General features: G+C 37.9%; 1 non-coding gene across 1 annotated transcript; it reads left to right on the top strand.

Annotated features, from left to right (window-relative positions):
- The first annotated feature begins 12897 nt into the window (after positions 1-12897).
- On the top strand, positions 12898-13003 carry LOC128282765 (small nucleolar RNA R71). The gene has a single exon (XR_008273119.1). It is a non-coding gene; the product is annotated as a small nucleolar RNA R71 (small nucleolar RNA).
- The last annotated feature ends 5161 nt before the right edge of the window (positions 13004-18164 follow it).

The raw sequence follows: 18164 nt of genomic DNA on the forward strand, positions 1-18164 counted from the left end.
AAGCATTCGACAACCATCCATTAATAAAATTATCACAACATGAAGCAATAAACGAGGTTAGGTACTCCATCCATGTCGAAACTATACCATAATTCCTCGGACCTTTCGGTTCAATCTCATACCAAGTCATACATCCACATTTCATATTCTATTCAATAAGATATTTGAGGCATTTTTACACACCAACTCATTTTCACCACAATCATACAATTGCAATCATCACATAGATTTAAAGCTTACCAAACTCATCCCCGAACATGAACATAGTGCCTATTCGCCATGAGCTCAAGGTACTTACCCAATCCGCTGTCCGTGATCAACTCAATAATATCGCACACTCAGTGCCAATAGTGATGCAAAAGCATATAGTGAGTCCGCACACTTAGTGCTATATAATCAGCTCGCACACATAGTGCTATATAATCAAATTCGCACACTTAGTGCTGTACAAATTTTAAACCCGCACACTTAGTGCCAATCTTGTCACCGTGTCCATTTATACCCGCACACTTAGTGCCGAGACCAATACTTTATGCATTTTACTACCTTTATACATTCAACGATGGCATCATTCCACACACATACATTTCCATTTACACATCAATTCATTAAACACAATTGCATATATATTATGATCATTTAAATCAATACCAAATATATGCTTTATGACTTACCTCAGATGTTGTCGCACGTCTTCAACGACTATTCAATTACTTTGTCTTTCCCCTTGTCCAACTTTGATCCTTTGAGTTCTTGAGCTAAATCAAACAAATTTACTTCTCAATCAAACACACACATACGGCAACCATATTTTGCTTTTAACACATTCGGTCACTTGGGTGACCTATTTAACTTTCAAGCATTCATTTCAATTCTTAGTTAAATAATGCGAATACTATTAACTACTAATGCCACACACTCACATATGCATAAAATTAACCCTACATGACCTATAGCTCATTCGGTCATTCGTCTTTCAAGCTTATCAAGCTTCATATCATGCTTCCTTGGCGAATATACATATAAGCACAATGTAGCATTTTATTCACTTCATGATACATTCGGCCTTGGCATAATTTTCATTAAAATCCTATTAGCCACTTTTAAAATGCCAATGTTACAAGAAAGGTTACCCAAATTCACATTCGCAACTACACATACACAAGCCAATTTTTCTTCCTATCATCAAATTTAACACGAATCACAAACTTAAACCCTCAATAGCTACTATGGCGAATAGATCCTTTCTATTCCATTTAACTACCATAAATTTAAAGTATTTAAATCAAGTTCATGAGTTTCTAATGCAAGAATTAGGCCAACCTACTAACCTTAACACCCACATTCGCAAGTGACCACATACACACTCTCATAGCCAATTTCCATATTACCAAAATCCTCAATACACATATTCCCTTATTCAACTTCAATTTAAGCTCCTTACTCACAAAACACAAGGAATAGAAATCATCTTCTAAGTTTCCTACCTTAGCCGAATGGCCAAATCACCACAAGGATCTAAATTCACATGGGCTCAATCAAAGACCTATCCATCAACTAAATTTTTATGAAATCTCAAAGAATTTACTTAAAACTTACCTCAATCAAACAAGTAGAAGACCGAATACCTAGCTTCTTCCCCCCTTTTTCTCTTCCTTTAGTTCATGGCAAGAAGAACAAAACATAACCAAATTTCTCCTTTCTTTCTTTTATCAATTTCCTTCTTCTATTCGCCAAGACACCCAAGGATGAGCAACAAAACTTTTTCTTTCTTTCTTTGCTTAGTCACGACAATGGGGCATCCACACACATTATTTCTTTTTTTTTTGTCAACATTTTCTTTAATGCTAGCTTTTTATTTTATTGCTTCATACATACCTCACTAACCAAACATGTTGGAAACATGTTTCCTTTGCCCATCAACACCCATCTTGGCCGGCCACTATAGAATAATTTGGGAAATTTGACATGCAAGGACAACATTTCCTAGTATGCATCAATAGGCCACTTCAACATTTGCCTATCACATTTCTAAGTTTTCTCACACAAATCCTATTTAGCAAAATTCACTTACAATTTTCAAAATTCAAACATGAAATTTTCACACATGCATATGTACATATAATGAGCATCAATTATGATGGTTAATTATTTTTATGACTCGGTTCAATGGTCCCGAAACCACTTTCCGACTAGGGTCAATTTAGGGCTGTCACATTGTAAATCAAGAAAAACGTGATTCTGGTCTTGATCAGGGAAAGAGTAAAGTATACGACGATTAGACTCGAGTGCCATCATTTTGTACCGAGGTAAGTACATGTCTAAATAACGTGACAATGTAATATATTTTGATGTGTTGACATTATGTGATAAATGTTTTATCATTATTATGTATGTTATGTCTAATGGTAATTTTGTAAGTATGAATGATATTGGTCGTTATCCACAATGTTACGAGCAAGTACGATGGATATGTTATTTACATGTGAGAAAAAAATCTCGTTTGAACCTTAGGAATAGTTTAGGATACAAGTGACATGCCACTAGGAATTAAGAAATCCGAATTCATTGAGTTGGTTTGGGTTTGTGATTGTATGTGGCATCCGAGCTCATTGAGTTGGTCTGAGCTGATAATGGATGCGATACATGTAATTGGGTTCCGAGTTCATACGGATAAGGGTGTTACATTTAGTGGTATCAGTGCTAACTTTTAGTCTATTCTCGGACTACGTAGCATGTATTTGAGTCTAGCTATACATGCTATACATATATTATGATAGTATGGCGACTCCTGACTATCTCAAAATGTGTTTTCATTTAGTAAATGGATCCCGACAGAGCAGTGGCGGATGATGTAGAAAGTAATGTGCCTGCTCCAGCTGAAGGACTAGTGCCATCCGAGAGTAGACCCGAAACTATTAGTAGAGGAGGAAGAGGTAGAGAAGCCTTTCTACACATGATGAATGCATGATATACGGAGTTCGTTCGAACGAACTCGAACTCTCAACCTCCCCCACCTCCTCCAAATCCCCAACCTGTACCCATGATGCCTCAAGGTATAGATCTTATGAGATTCACTAGAACACTTGTTGATAAAATTTGGAAGTATGGTGCTAAGGAATTTAAGGCAAATGGTAATGACGATCTTGAAAAAGTAGAGTTCTAGTTAGAGAATTTGGTACGAGTATTTAATGAATTATCCTGCACACCTGAGGAATGCTTAAAATGTGCCATATCATTATTGAGAGATGTTGCATAGAGCTGATGGAGAACGCTGATATCTATAGTACCTTCCGAGAGGGTTACTTGGGAATTCTTTCATTTGGAATTTCGGAAGAAGTTCATTAGTGGACGGTTCATCGACCAAAAGCATAAGAAATTTCTGGGTTTGAAACAGGGTCATATGACAATTAATGAGTATGAGAGAGAATTCGTCTGACTTAGCAAGTACGCTCGGGAGTGTGTATCTTCTAAAGCTAAAATGTGTAGATGATTTGAAGATGGACTCAATAAGGATATTAAGACATTAGTAGGCATTCTTGAGTTGAAAGAATTTGTAATACTCGTCAAACGGGCTTGTAAAGCCAAAGAATTGATCAAAGAAAAGAGGAAAGCCGAGTCTGCGGCAAGAGATACAAGAAAAAGGCATATGAGTAAGTCATTGCCATCTCAGTCTAAGAAATCTAGAGAGATGTACTCTCGTTCACATGTGTCAGCTGGACATTCATACGAGAACCGTAGAAAGCAAAATTCAGGTTTTAGATCTCAGGTTACATCTGTGGCAAGTGTGGGTAATGTTAAACCTTCCAAACCCTAGTGCCAGTAATGTGGTAGATGTCGTTTTGGCACCTATAGGGTGAGTTCAACATCCTCACTAAAGATTCACTCAAATTACTCGAGGAGTGCAAGGACATCAAATAAAGCCCTCATTGGTCAATATGAAAAGTTATTACCATAGGCTTGTATGAAAATCAAATCTCCACCACTATATATTGAGATGATACATCAATCAAAAAGGTCTTTAGAGGGTTGTAACGTGGCTTTGGTTAGGGGGTGTGGTCACAAGCTGAAGGAAAAGGTTAAAATCGAGATTGAATTGAAGAAATCACCTAACTTGAAAAAAAACTCATTATCAGTTGAATACAAGTTAGCTTCTTCTTAGAATATGGAATTAACACTCAAGCCCAAAAAACGACGAATTACTACTAATATGTGTGTAAGGATTTTTTTTAGAATAAGTCAAATAACATAGAACTTAATTGTTGCAACGAAGAATAAAGCATAGCTAAGCAATTAGTTCAAATCAAATCTTAACAAAAATAGGGATCAAATTAGGGGATTTTAACAATAATGGGTTATGGGTTAATATTGAAGATAAATCAATTAATGGCTTGTTAGGCTCAAAGGGGATCACTAAAGGTTAATTATGAAGGTAGGCTTTTGTGGAGTGAGTGGGTTAAACCTAAGTGCCTTTATCATCTCGACATATCAAATCAAATGGTGTGGTCTTGACATGCATAATCAAGCAAGTTCTAGAATAACAAATCAATACTGACGCACTCATAATCAAAGTGAGCATGAAAGAAATAAAATATGCTCTAAAGGCTCAAGATCTCACAAAAATTATGGCTTTTTGATGTTTAAACTTTTGAATTTCAACTCAAGATAATACCTAAACTTAGGGAAGCAACCTAGAAGTTTTTAATTCTTCAAAAATCAACTTATCATGCTTGATTCCGTAATGTCTTAAAGTTTAAACAATCAATGCATAAATGCTTATGTTTTAATTCAAGACATATCAATAAAAATCATAAATTAATTAAAATTCATTCTAATAGTGATATGAGTGATTTGCGTGAGAATAAGACAAAATTCAGAGATTTCTAATGATGATATAAAAGACCCTCCCACACTTAATATGTACATTGCCCTCAATGTACAAAGTTGGATATATTGAAAAATATAGATATAGAATCAATAGATAGGAAGAGAGGTGAAAGTTCCTGAATGATGAATGAACTCCTTGAATTGGAGTTATGGAGAATAATCGGCCAAGGTAATGATGAGAGTGGAGGAGGATACTCCAGTGGTGGTAGAGGTTCATTAGTCCATAAGTCCTGTGCCAAAAGAGTATTATATCTGGTAGTAGCTATGGTCGTGATCGAGCAGGACATGATAGTCGTGGAGAACCTTTGCCAGTGGAGTTTTTAGTTCTATTTAACGATGAGCTTTGGAGCTCTTTATGATTGTGATAAAATCAGGAACTCTTTAGGAAATATAAGGAAGCATAATTACTAGTAATGAAATAGCCGAAAATAAAAATTGTAAAAACTAAAATTAAACTAAAATTAAAGGAAAATGAAATAAAAAGTACTTAAAGAAGATAAATAAAGATAAAAGTGAAAATAAAAATAATAAATAAAAAGTTTTTAAACATTGTCATCGCCGGATAGTTCGCGAGGTGGTGGTGGTGATGAGATGTGAAGGTGCTGGCAAAAATGATGAAGAGTAGCACCGATGTGATCAAAACGCTGAAAACACTACTGCTCAAATTGAGTAAGGCGCTCAGAGATGTCAGAGTATGAAGTCGCCGCATGAACTGGATGATGGATTGATGGTGGCTAAGATGATGGGTCTTCATGACGTGGAGGGACATCATTAGTAATGTCCTCTGGGTCCTCCTCCTCGGTGGACTGGATGAGGTGGTACTGAGGAGGGTGGGTGCCACGTCGTTTCTCGATCATCCTCATATGTAGCATGCTCGAGATGCCCTGTGGGGACATCTGGCCAATGAGGGTGAGGGAGGATTATTGTGCTGCTGTGTTGAGGAGCCCGAAGTACCGTGCCAGTCTAGTCACATAGGGCCCGATAGAGATGACCTATGTCGCTCTTTCTGATGGCGGATGACGAGGGCAATGAAGCAGGCAAGGTCAAAGGCATGCCCATTTACTATGCTCCATAAGAAGTAGGCGTTATGAGTGTTGACGATGCTGGTGCTTTCTTGCCGTCCTGTTAGAGTGTGGGCCAAGATGGCATGTAGGTATCGCAGGGATGGGGCGAGGCCGATGCCTTAGAGTGGCTAGGATCATAGGTGGCAGAGACAGGGATGAGATTCTTCCAGCACTTCGAGGGAGAGTAGTGGATGTGGCGATGAAGGGTGTCGAGTTTGTTGTCATCAATGAACTCCTTTGTATATAGCCCTAGTGCAATTCCAAACTTCGGTACGCTCAACTGGCGCACTAGACCCCCAAGGCAGAACTGGACATTTCCAGGATCATCGAAGTTTGTCATGGCGACTTGAAGATGGAAGGTCAAGCAGAGTTCCATCGTGAGCTCAAGGAATGTCGGCTCGATGATATCAAAGAAGAGCCCCCACGGTTCAGTCGTCAAGAGGGCTCGGACCGTGTCAGCCATCTGAATTTGTTCGAGTGTGGCCCAATCAATGCAGCAGCCCACACCCAGGGGTCGGGCCCATAATATCTGAAATAGTTCCTCCTGGGGTCCCAAGGAAAACATGAGGAATAGATGTCTGATTTCGATAGTGGGACCCGAAGAGGATGCTGGTCCTTTCCTTTTCTTTGAGACGGGGATGACAGTTTTTTTTACCGCGATTCGACATGATATTTGTAATGAAAACATGAAGAAGATAACATGAACTAGCGAATTCAAGAAGCAATTATGAATATAGTTAAACTAACTAATCCAACCAACTGAACAATACTCAGTCAAAATTAGTTCAATTTAGATGATAGGAGTCTATAGCAAATGTCATAAGAAAAGCATGATTATTTTTCAACATGGAATGAATGAACTAGATGCTATGGAAACAAAAGAAAGAATGAGTGTTCCAGAAAACTTAGAAAAAAATGGAAAGACATAAGTATGACTATAGTGAGAACTATGAACATTAATCAGAAATTAGCCAAAGAAAACTAGAAAAATTATAAAAAAGATGAAGAAAATAGAGAGAAAAGAGTGAAGAAACGCAGTATGTTGATGAAGGGAGGAGTTTGGGGTGTCTGGGGTGGAGCTGTGGTCGGCACACGGGCATGGTAGAGAGGGTATGTGACAGGAGACCGGCGGCTAGGGTTGTGTTTTGGGGAGGGGGATGATGAATAGTGAGGGTTTTATATAGATTTTGGGGCACACGGGCGTGCCCGTGTGTTTCCTAATTTGTTTAAATTTGGGCACGTTTGAGTCTCGCACATGCCCGTGCTCTTTGGGCGTGTTGGTGCCCACGGCCATGTCGCATAACCGTGTCCTACTTCATTCGTTTCTCCCACGCCCGTGTTCCAATGCACACGTCCGTGTTTTTTTATCAATCTTGAGCACGGGTGGTGGGCACAGGCGTGTTGCATGATCATGCTAAATTCTCAGTTTCAACCACGGTTCCTAGACACGGGTGTGTCGCGCCCCCATGTTAGTTTGAAAGACTCGCCCACGGCCACGTCGCACGGCCGTATCCACTTATCGCATCTTGTGCTAAGGAAAAATTTTGCCCAGTTTTCACACAGCTGTAACACACGGCCGTGTCTCCTTCCGTGGTGTAGGCACGGCCTAAAGCACACTCGTGTGCCCTGCCATGTGGATTAGAGAACCTGTGTTTCAATGACTCAGTTAGGGATTAGATGTTAAAACTAAAATTTTTAAAGAAGTTGTGATCGTTAGCGCTCGGGTTGCCTCCCGAGAAACGCTTATTTATAGTCTAAGCTCGACTTTACCTTTCTGGTGCATGGTCATGGTGGTGTAAGGAGTTTACACTCCTTGTAACACCCCGTACCCGAGACCGTCGCTGGAGTCGAACACAAGGGGTTAACGGGCTTAATCTACTTACTTGTACAGTTCATTTTAAAATTTCAGACGGTAGGCTAAGCGTGTCCTTGTCACATTAAAAATCATATCTTGAGTTCCACAACTCGAAAATCAGTTTCGTGATTTTTCTCTGAAACTAGACTCATATATGCATCTAAAATTTTTTTATAGAATTTTCGGTTGGGCCAATTAGTACAGTTTATTAGTTAAAGTCTCCCCTGTTACAGGGTGCGACTACACTGACCTTCCTGCATTACGATTTGGATATCTCCCTGTACAGGGCTTAAATACTGATGCCGTTTATTTCTACAGAAACTAGACTCAGAAAGGAATCTGTATATATATGGCATGACTTCTAATTATCTCTGGTCAATTTATAATGAATTTCCAAACTCGGAACAGGGACTCCAGAAACCGTTCTGGCCCTGTCTCACGAAAACTTAAATATCTCTTAACATACTATTCATATGATTGTTTCGTTACTCTCCTATGAAAATAGACTCGTCAAGGCTCGTTACATAGTTTATTCACTATTTAATTCCATTCCTACTATTTTTAGTGATTTTTTACATCCACATCACTGTAGCTGTCAGCATCTGTCTTTAAGGTAGGCTTTACCTATTTCATAGTTTCCATGATTCAACTAGCCCTTAAACATAAATAGCACAAAATATGATCATGATTAACCATCCCAATGGCTAATCATTTCCAAACATTTCCATACCTCTTAATGAACAACATACAATGATTATAATACCATGCCCAAAGTATACTTAAGCCATTTTCGCATGGCTATCCAAATTTACACAAAACCGAAAGGTACATGACCTACAACAAAAGGGTAGTCCTATACGTGCCATTTCAAAGTTCAACCAAAATAGTATACCAAGAAGGAGCTTTGATAGTGTGGGCGACTTCGACTTCAAAATCCCGAGTCCGATAGTGAAGAACCAAAATCTATAAAACAGAAAATCAAAGAAAACGGAGTAAGCATTTAATGCTTAGTAAGTTTGAGCCATGAATTTAAACACAACCAAAGTATAGCATTCATGTAGCTAAACAGATAATTTCATATGCACAAATTCTCAATATCATACTTACTTCACATTACCAACCCTTATATTCATACACAAAGATCAACTTAGCTAAAGGCCTAGCTCATTTATCAATCGAGCGAATACTTTTTGTAAGGGCTCAACTAATTCAAAGCACATACAAAACATACCACATTGTTGGGATTTCACAAGCGTATTAACTGAAATTTTTACAGCAAGTTCATTCATTCCCGAATCACGTACCTTCAAGTTTAACCGGATATAGCTACTGCTTCAAATGCCTTTGGGACATAGCCGGTTATAGTAACTCATACAGATGCCTTCGGGACTTAACCCGAATTTAGTAACTCGCACAAATGCCTTGGATCATAGTCCGGATTTAGTAACTTCATACGAATGCCTTCGGATCTTAGTCCGGATATAGTCTCTTAGCACAAAGCCTTGATTTAGCCCGACATCATTCGAATAACCATGCACATTTATCAATAAATCATGACACATTCGTATTTCATTTTCATTAGCAAAACTCAAACACAAGGCACTTTTCACACTTGCAATTTCGGCTCAATAGCCACACAGAAAGAGCATGGTCTAATCAAATCATAATCTAAGTTCCATTACTCGAAAACTTACCTCGGATGTTGTCGAACGATTTCAATGGCTATTCGACCACTTTTTCCTTCCCTTTATCGGATTTAGTTCCCCTTTGCTCTTGAGCTTAAATTGACAAACAAATTGATTTAATCATTTGAGTATCAAAAAGAGGAACTCAAGGTACTTAGCCCATATATATTCATTAGACATTAAAGTTACATATGTACGAAATCATGAATCGAACTCAACACAATAGTCCACACTCTCTTTAGCCGATTATCTAAGCCAAGAATACGATCAATATGCTTGCCTCTAACCGAATGCATGCACACCAATCCACCTCATGTGGCGAATATGCATGTCCATGTTGAGGCCAATTATATACTTAATATCACACATAAATGGCATACATTTTACTAACTAACGATTACATATTATAACTCAATACGCATCAATCATTTACTTCATAACCAAACATCATCATATGTAAATATATACCTTGAGATAGTATATATGTCATACCAATACATCATGTGCAAACATATATATATATATGTGCAAGAGCCGAATCACAAGTTGATTATAACCAAATATAAACATATATCCAAAACACAAATCTTACCTATCATGCAATAAGCATAAATCATGCTTATGGATATACCATGGCCGATACTTCCAACAACACCAAATAAAAATATACTTCATGGATTGAAGGTAGACCCAAGAAAGGAACTCATAATCATCAAGATTTAGCATGAAACACAACCATCACCCTTATTAATCTCCATAGCCGAAAACCTTACTTATTCCAAAATCACAATTTCAACATGGGTTACCAACAATAACTTGATATCTCACTCAAAATCAACTAGGATTTCAAGAACTAGTATCAACTTTCTTACCTTAATATCGACCTAAGATGACCGATTGCTTCACTCCTTTCTTCCCCCTCTCAAATCGGCCAAGAAGAACCAAAGAACACAACTTGTTTTCTTTCTTCTTTAGAATTTTCAGCCAAAAGAAGTGAAAAATGATGGACACTTTTTTTTTCTTCTTTCCCTCAACTCACGGCAATGGGGGGGGGGAAACACTCACACCATTCTTTTTTTTTTCCCATTTCTTTATTACCAATACTCCTTATTTTATTTTTCCTAACATACACCATTGTCACAACATGTTTTATAACATGTTTTGCCCATCACCCTTTGTCATGGCCAGCCACTAGCAATTAAAAAGGGGGAAATTAACATGCAAGTCCACCCCTTTGATTACATGCACTAATAGATCCTTATAGATTTACCTATCACATTTCAAAAGTGTCACACATAAGTCCTATCGACTAATTTCACATGCAATTTACTAAATCGAAGCTTAAAACCTTCACACATTCATAATCACATATTTTAGACAATAGATATCATATTCAAATAATTTGGTGACTCGGTTTAGCAGTCCCGAAACCGCTTTCTGACTAGGGTCACTTTAGGGCTGTCACACTCCTCATCCCTGTTATCAATTTTATCAGCATAAGGTTTAACACAAGTACTGTTTACCTTAAAAATGCCGAATTTGGGATGAATTACCTTGACTGTACCATATGGGAAAATACTGAGTACTGTAAGAGGGATTGCTCCGTTAGGTTTAGAAGTGGCAATGTGAGGGTCTGCTGCATCTAGTAGTACCTTGTCTTCAATCTTAAGTTGATTTGGTGCTCGTCATGGCGTGGTTTTGGTTTATTGTGTGTCCTTAATTTATGTGTCTGCCATTCATCTAGTTCCTCAATTTGTAGCTTTCGTTCTTCATAGAAAGGTCTTTTGTTGTTGCTTGAACATGGCTTATGTAGGTTCTTTGAACTTATTTCATGTAAAGTAGGTTGCACCACATGGTTAGTTTTAGTAGAATGATTTATGCGACCACCTTCAATTTTTGATGTGTTACTCGTATTATGAGCTTGAAGGGTGATTGTTTCATCTCCCACATGAAGTGTGAGTGCACCTGTGCCAACATCAATTATTGTTTTAGCAGTTGCTGAAAAGGGCCTCCCTAAAATTAAAGGAACGTTACTATCATCCTCTATGTCTAGAACAACGAAATCAACTGGGAATATAAATTTGTCAATTTTAATGAGTACATCATCAATAATCCCCCTAGGAAATCTGATTGTTTTATTGGCTAATTGAATACTCATCCTACTTTGTTTGGGTTTCCCAATACCTAGTTGCTTAAACATTTTGTAAGACATAACATTGATACTAGCTCCTAAATCAGCCAAAGCACTATTAACATCTAGGCTACCAATTAGACAGGGAATCGTAAAACTCCCTGGATCTTTTAATTTATTGGCCAGCTTATTCTATAGTATGGTTGACCAAACTGCATTTAGCTCTACATGCAACGCCTCATCCAACTTCCACTTATTTGTTAAAATCTCCTTTAGGAATTTGACTGCGTTTGGCTTCTACGAAAGAGCTTCAATAAACTGTAAGTTAATATGTAACTTCTTTAATAATTTAAGGAATTTATCGAATTGTTCATCTGTGCGGTCTTTCCTTGTTACATTGGGGTATGGCACACGAGGTTTGTACTCTTTACTTACTGGTTTCTGGTCATTGTGGTCCACCTCACCTTTACTTTTACTTACCATAGTTTCTTGCCTCGGTTCTGGTTCAGGTGCAACTAACCCTTCCTCATCTTGAATGGTAATTACATTGAGTTGCTCCCTTGGGTTAGATTCAGTGTTACTCGGCAGGCTACCTTGTGGTCGTTCAGATATCAATTTAGCGAGCTGACCTATCTGAGTTTCGAGCCCTTAGATTGATGCTTATTGATTTTTAAGTGTTGTCTCAGTATTCTGAAAACGAGTTTCTAACACCGAGATGAATTTTGTTAGCATCTCCTCAAGGTTCGACTTTTTCTCTTGTTGGTAGGGTGGTTGTTGGAAGCTTGGAGGTGGTGGTCTCTGATTCCCTTGGCCTCCTCATGAGAAATTTGGGTGGTTCCTCCAACCTGCATTTTAAGTATTACTATAAGGATTATTTTGAGATCGAGGATTATTGCCCATGTAATTTAACTGCTCGTTCTCCATGTTGTTGCCAAAGGGTGGGTATTTTGAATTGCTTGATCCACCTCCACTTGCTTCGTACTGCATTACTGGGTGAACCTATGAAGAACCAAGAAAACGTCAATTTTTTTATTCAAAAGTTCTACCTGATTAGAGAGCATGGTGACCGAGTCGACGTTAAAAACGTCGACTTTTTTCGTTGGCTTTGTCCTCATGACTTGCCACTGATAATTATTCATTGACATCTCTTCTATAAATTCATAAGCATCCTCAGGTGTCTTATTATTGATAGTTCTGCCAGTGGCTACATCGATCATCTGTCGAGTCGAAGGATTCAGGCCATTGTGAAACGTTAAAACCTGTAGCCAGAGTGGTAACCCATGGTGAGAGCACCTTCTCAACAGATCCTTGTATCTCTCCCATGCATCGTAGAGTTTTCTAAATCCATCTACACAAAAGAGGAGATATCATTACGTAATTTGGCTGTTTTAGTCGACGTAAAATATTTTAATAAAAATTTTTCAGTCATTTGTTCACAAGTAGTGAATGACCCTCATGGTAAAGAGTTCAACCATTGTTTAGCCTTATTCCTCAAAAGGGAAACAACCGAAGGCGAATGGTATCATTAGAAACGCCATTTATTTTAAAAGTGTCGCAAAACTCTAAGAAATTTTCCAAGTGAGCGTTGGGATCCTCGTCCTACAAACCATCAAATTGAATAAACTATTGGATCATTTGAATGGTGTTAGGTTCAATTCAAAATTATTTTAAGCAACAACAGGCCTAACTATGCTCGATTCAGCTCCTGTTAAAGAAGGTTTAACATAATCATACATAGTACATGGAGTAGGATTCTGATTAACAGCAATTGCAAGAGGCAGCGAATTTTATTGGTTTTCAGCCATCTCCTTGATTATGATTGAAGTATTGTCCTCTTGCTCTTCCTCTGTGTATCATAAGCTTTGCCTTATTTCTCTTCGGTTTCTATGAACTGTGCGATCGATCTCACTATCAAACAGTAATGGTCCCAACGGGTTTCTTCTAGTCATACGCTATAAAAACCTGCCAGGAATGAATAAAAGAAAAATTAGACAAGAAAATAAAAATTTAAATTGCAAATAAAGTAGAATGGCTAAAGTAATAAAAATCGAGTGTTCCTAATATCCTAATTCCCCGACAACGATGCCCAAAAATTGATACGTGATATTCGCGACAGGTTTTAAAAATTTATAACTAATCGTTCTTGAAACTAACTATTATCACGATGAAGGCAAGTGTACCTATCGAACAATAGTATAGCTTTAGCAAGACCGGATTGTCGAACCCAAAGGAACGAAGAGTACTAGTAATTACTTTATTTTTATTATCTAGCCTAAAAATTAAGGGGTTTTTTTTATCTAAACTACTTAACTAAACTAAGGGTGCACAGACGGAAAATTGGGAAAAGCTTCTGGGAGAACTCGATTGATTAAGAGAATACCCAAGGGAAAATCCACCTAGACTTCACTTGTTATTTGACTCTGAATCAGACGATTTATTCATTTGACTTGATCCATAGAAGTCCCTAAGTTATATTATTATCTCTTTCGAGACTAATAACTTCTAACCCTAGGTTGATTAATTGAAATCTCTTTCTAATTAACGCCCTAGTGTTGCATTAACTCGATCTATGGATCCCCTTATTAGGTTTCACTCTAATCCAGCAAAATCTTATCACCCTATCTCTAGGTGTGCAATTAACTCCGCTTAATTACGAAAAATTTACTCTTAGACAGGGTCTATTCCTCCTCTGAATAAGAGCATTAACCTGAATCAATATCCTGGAATATTAAAACAAGAATTAAGAACACATAATTAAGAACAAGTCAAATATTTATCATACAATTCAGATAATAATAACAAGATCTATCTTAGGTTTCATTCCCCTTAGGTATTTAGGGGGTTTAGTTCATACTTATGAAAGAAAACATCTCAAAAGAATAAAGATAACAAAACATAAAGAAAACCCAAAACCCTTGAATGGAAATTGAAGGGAGATCTTTAGTTTTGACGATGAATCCGGCTTCTGAGATGGATCAATCGGCTTCCCTTGAGTAATTCCTTGCCTCTTACTCCATGTGTCTGTTCTATGTGCCTCCTCCGGTGTTTAAATAGGCTTTAGAATGCCTAAGAGCCCTTAAAAGTGGCCTTTTCCGAATAGGGCTATACTTGAGCTCGACAGGGACACGCTTGTGTGCGACTACTCCAACCCATGGTCAAGGCTGTTGAATAGGCACGGGCATGTAGTCTACCCATGTAAGTCGTGCTTTGATCCTGCCAAATGGATATGGCCGTGTGACACGCCCGTGTGAGGAAGTCTAGGCCATGTTGATTTCCCATGTGGGTCCATTTTCTCCGTTTTTGGCTTGTTTCTCGCTCTTTTTGCTCTCCTATGCTCACCTAAGTATAAAACATGAAATTAAAGGATTAGGATCATCAAATTCACCAAATCTAAGGAGAAACCATCCATAAATGTGCAAGGCATGGGGTAAAAATATGTATAAATTACGGTGTATCAATTGGTTGACATTTCATGATGCTATAATGAATTGTAGACAGAAAGTTATTGAATTGAAGTGTGATAATGTTGAGATTCTCCAGGTTGAAACAGACGAGTCAAATAGGTCACCAATTGTATTTCTTCTATGTCTTCTAAAAAATGCATGAGAAAAGGGTATGAAGCTTATTTGGCATACATATTGAATACAAAGGAATCTGAATTGAAAATTGAATCAGTACCAATTGTATGTAAGAATGCGGATGTATTTCTAGAGGAATTGCCAGGTTTGCCTCCAATTAAAGAAGTTGAATTTGGTATTGCGTTAATGCCAGGGACGACACCTATTTCTATTGCTCTATACTGGATGGCTTCGATTGAGTTGAAAGAATTGAAGTCACAGTTGCAAGAGTTGACCGATAAAGGTTTTGCAAGACCAAGCTTTTCACCGTGGGGTGCTCCGTACTATTTGTGAAAAAGAAGGATGGTTCCATGAGATTATGCATCGACTACCGGCAACTCAATAAGGTGACAATTAAAAGTAAGTATCCTCTCCCAAGGATTGATGACCTGTTCGATCAGTTGAAAGGAGTGACATGGTTTTCTAAAATAGATTTGAGATCCGGCTATCAATTAAGAGTTAAGGAGTTGGATGTGCCTAAGACTACCTTCAGAACGACGTATGGCCACTATGAGTATCTTGTTATGCCATTTGGATTAACAAATGCCCCTGCCGTGTTTATGGATTTGATGAATCGAATATTTCGGCAATATTTGGTCAAGTTTTTTGTAGTATTCATCGATGATATCTTAATTTATTCTAGAGATGAGGCAGAGCATGTCGAGCACTTGAAAAAGGTTTTTTAAACTTTGAGGGATAAACGGTTGTATGCTAAGTTCAGTAAAAACAAGTTTTGGCTTCGAGAGGTTGGATTCTTAGGCTATATTGTTTCAGGTGACGGTATCCGAGTTGATCCCAAGAAGATTTCTACTATTTTCGAATGGAAATTGCCAAGAAATTTGACTAAAGTTAGGAGCTTTTTAGGTTTGGCCGGTTACTACAGACGTTTAGTGAAAGGATTCTCTATGATAGCCACTCCTATGACGTGATTACTTCAAAAAGATGTCAAGTTCTAATGGTCGGAAAACTGTCAGCAGCACTTTGAGAAATTGAAAATGTTATTGATTGAGGCACTAGTGTTAGTACAACCAGAATCATGGAAAGAACTTGTGATTTATAGTGATGCATCATTGAGTGGACTAGGCTGCGTACTTATACAAGAAGGCAAGGTAGTAGCTTATAATTCGCGGCAACTGAAACCCCATTAGAAGAACTATCCGACACATGATCTAGAGTTGGCTGTCATTGTATTTGCTTTGAAGATTTGGCAACACTATCTTTTTGGGGATAAATGCCATGTTTATACAGACCACCAAAGTCTTAAGTATCTGATGACCCAAAAGGACTTGAATTTAAAGCAGCGAAGATGACTCGAATTGTTAAAAGACTATAAGCTTGTGATTGATTATCATCCTGGTAAAGCAAATGTGGTTGTCGATGCCCTGAGCAGGAAGTCTTTATTTGCCTTGAGAGCTATGAACACGGAGCTGACCTTGTCCAATAATGGTGTAATGCTAGCAGAGTTGAGGGCTAGACCGACATTTTTACAACAGATTTGTGATGATCAGAAGATTGATAAAGAGTTACAAGCAAAGAAAGCTCAGTGTGAGTCGAACAGCGAACTAGATTTCCAAAAAGACTTCGATGGATGTCTGAGGTTTCGTGGTAGAATTTGTGCTCCAAAGAATACCCAGTTAATTTAGAGTATTTTGCATGAGGCTTATAACAGGTGTATGTCAGTTCAGCTGGGTAGTACAAAAATGTACAATAATTTAAAGAAAATATATTGCTGGAACAGTATGAAAAGAGATATATTCGAATTTGTATCGAGGTGCTTGATTTGTCAAAAACTAAAGGCCGAACACCAGGTACCTTCAGGTTTACTTCAGCTATTTTGGTTTTCGAATGGAAATGGGACCAAATCATCATGGATTTTGTAATAGGTTTACCATTGACACTAAGAAAGAAAGGTGTTGTTTGGGTGGTAGTTGACAAGTTAACTAAATTGGCTTATTATATACCGGTACGCATTGATTATTCACTTGATAAGTTAGCCGAATTGTATGTTTTTGAGATTGTGAGGCTTCATGGAGTACCTCTATCGATTATTTCGGATAGAGATCCAAGGTTCACTTCGCGGTTTTGGAAGAAGTTACAAGAAGCTTTGGGTACAAAGTTGAATTTTAGTACCGCCTTTCATCCACAGACTGATGGACAATCTGAGAGAGTAATTCAGACACTTGAAGATATGCTCAGATGTTGTGTTCTTGAATTCCAAGGTAGTTGGGAAAAGTACTTAACTTTAGTTGAATTTTCCTACAACAATAGTTATCAGTCGAGCTTGAAAATGGCGGCTTATGAGGCATTGTATGGACGTAAATGTCGTACAACTTTGTATTGGACTGAACTCAAGGAGAATAAGATTCATGGAATTGATTTGGTTAAGGAAACCGAAAAAAGGGTGAAATTAATTCATGATTGTTTGAAAACGGCATCAGATAGACAAAATTCATATGCGGATTTGAAAAGGAAAGAAATTGAGTATCAAGTAAGTGATAAAGTATTCTTGAAAGTATCTCCATGGAAAAAGGTTTTGAGATTCAGTAGAAAAGGCAAGTTGAGTCCTCATTTTATAGGACTATGAGATTACCGAAAGGATAGGTCCGATAGCATATCAATTGGCTTTGCCGTCTGTGTTAGAAAAGATTCATGATATATTTCACATGTTCATGTTGCACCGATATAGATCTGATCCCTCACATGTGATTGCTCTAGCAGAGGTTGAAATTCGACCGGATATGACTTATGGTGAGGAACCGGTTAAGATCTTGGCTTGAGAAGTCAAGCAATTGAGAAACAAAAGTATTGCCCTTGTGAAAGTTCTATGGAAAAGACATGGGGTTGAAGAAGCTACATGGGAGCCACAGGAGGCAATAAGGAAACAATACCCAAACCTTTTTGCCGGTAAGATTTTCGGGGACAAAA

Source organism: Gossypium arboreum, chromosome 10 (genome assembly GCF_025698485.1).
Source record: "Gossypium arboreum isolate Shixiya-1 chromosome 10, ASM2569848v2, whole genome shotgun sequence".
NCBI lineage: Eukaryota > Viridiplantae > Streptophyta > Magnoliopsida > Malvales > Malvaceae > Gossypium > Gossypium arboreum.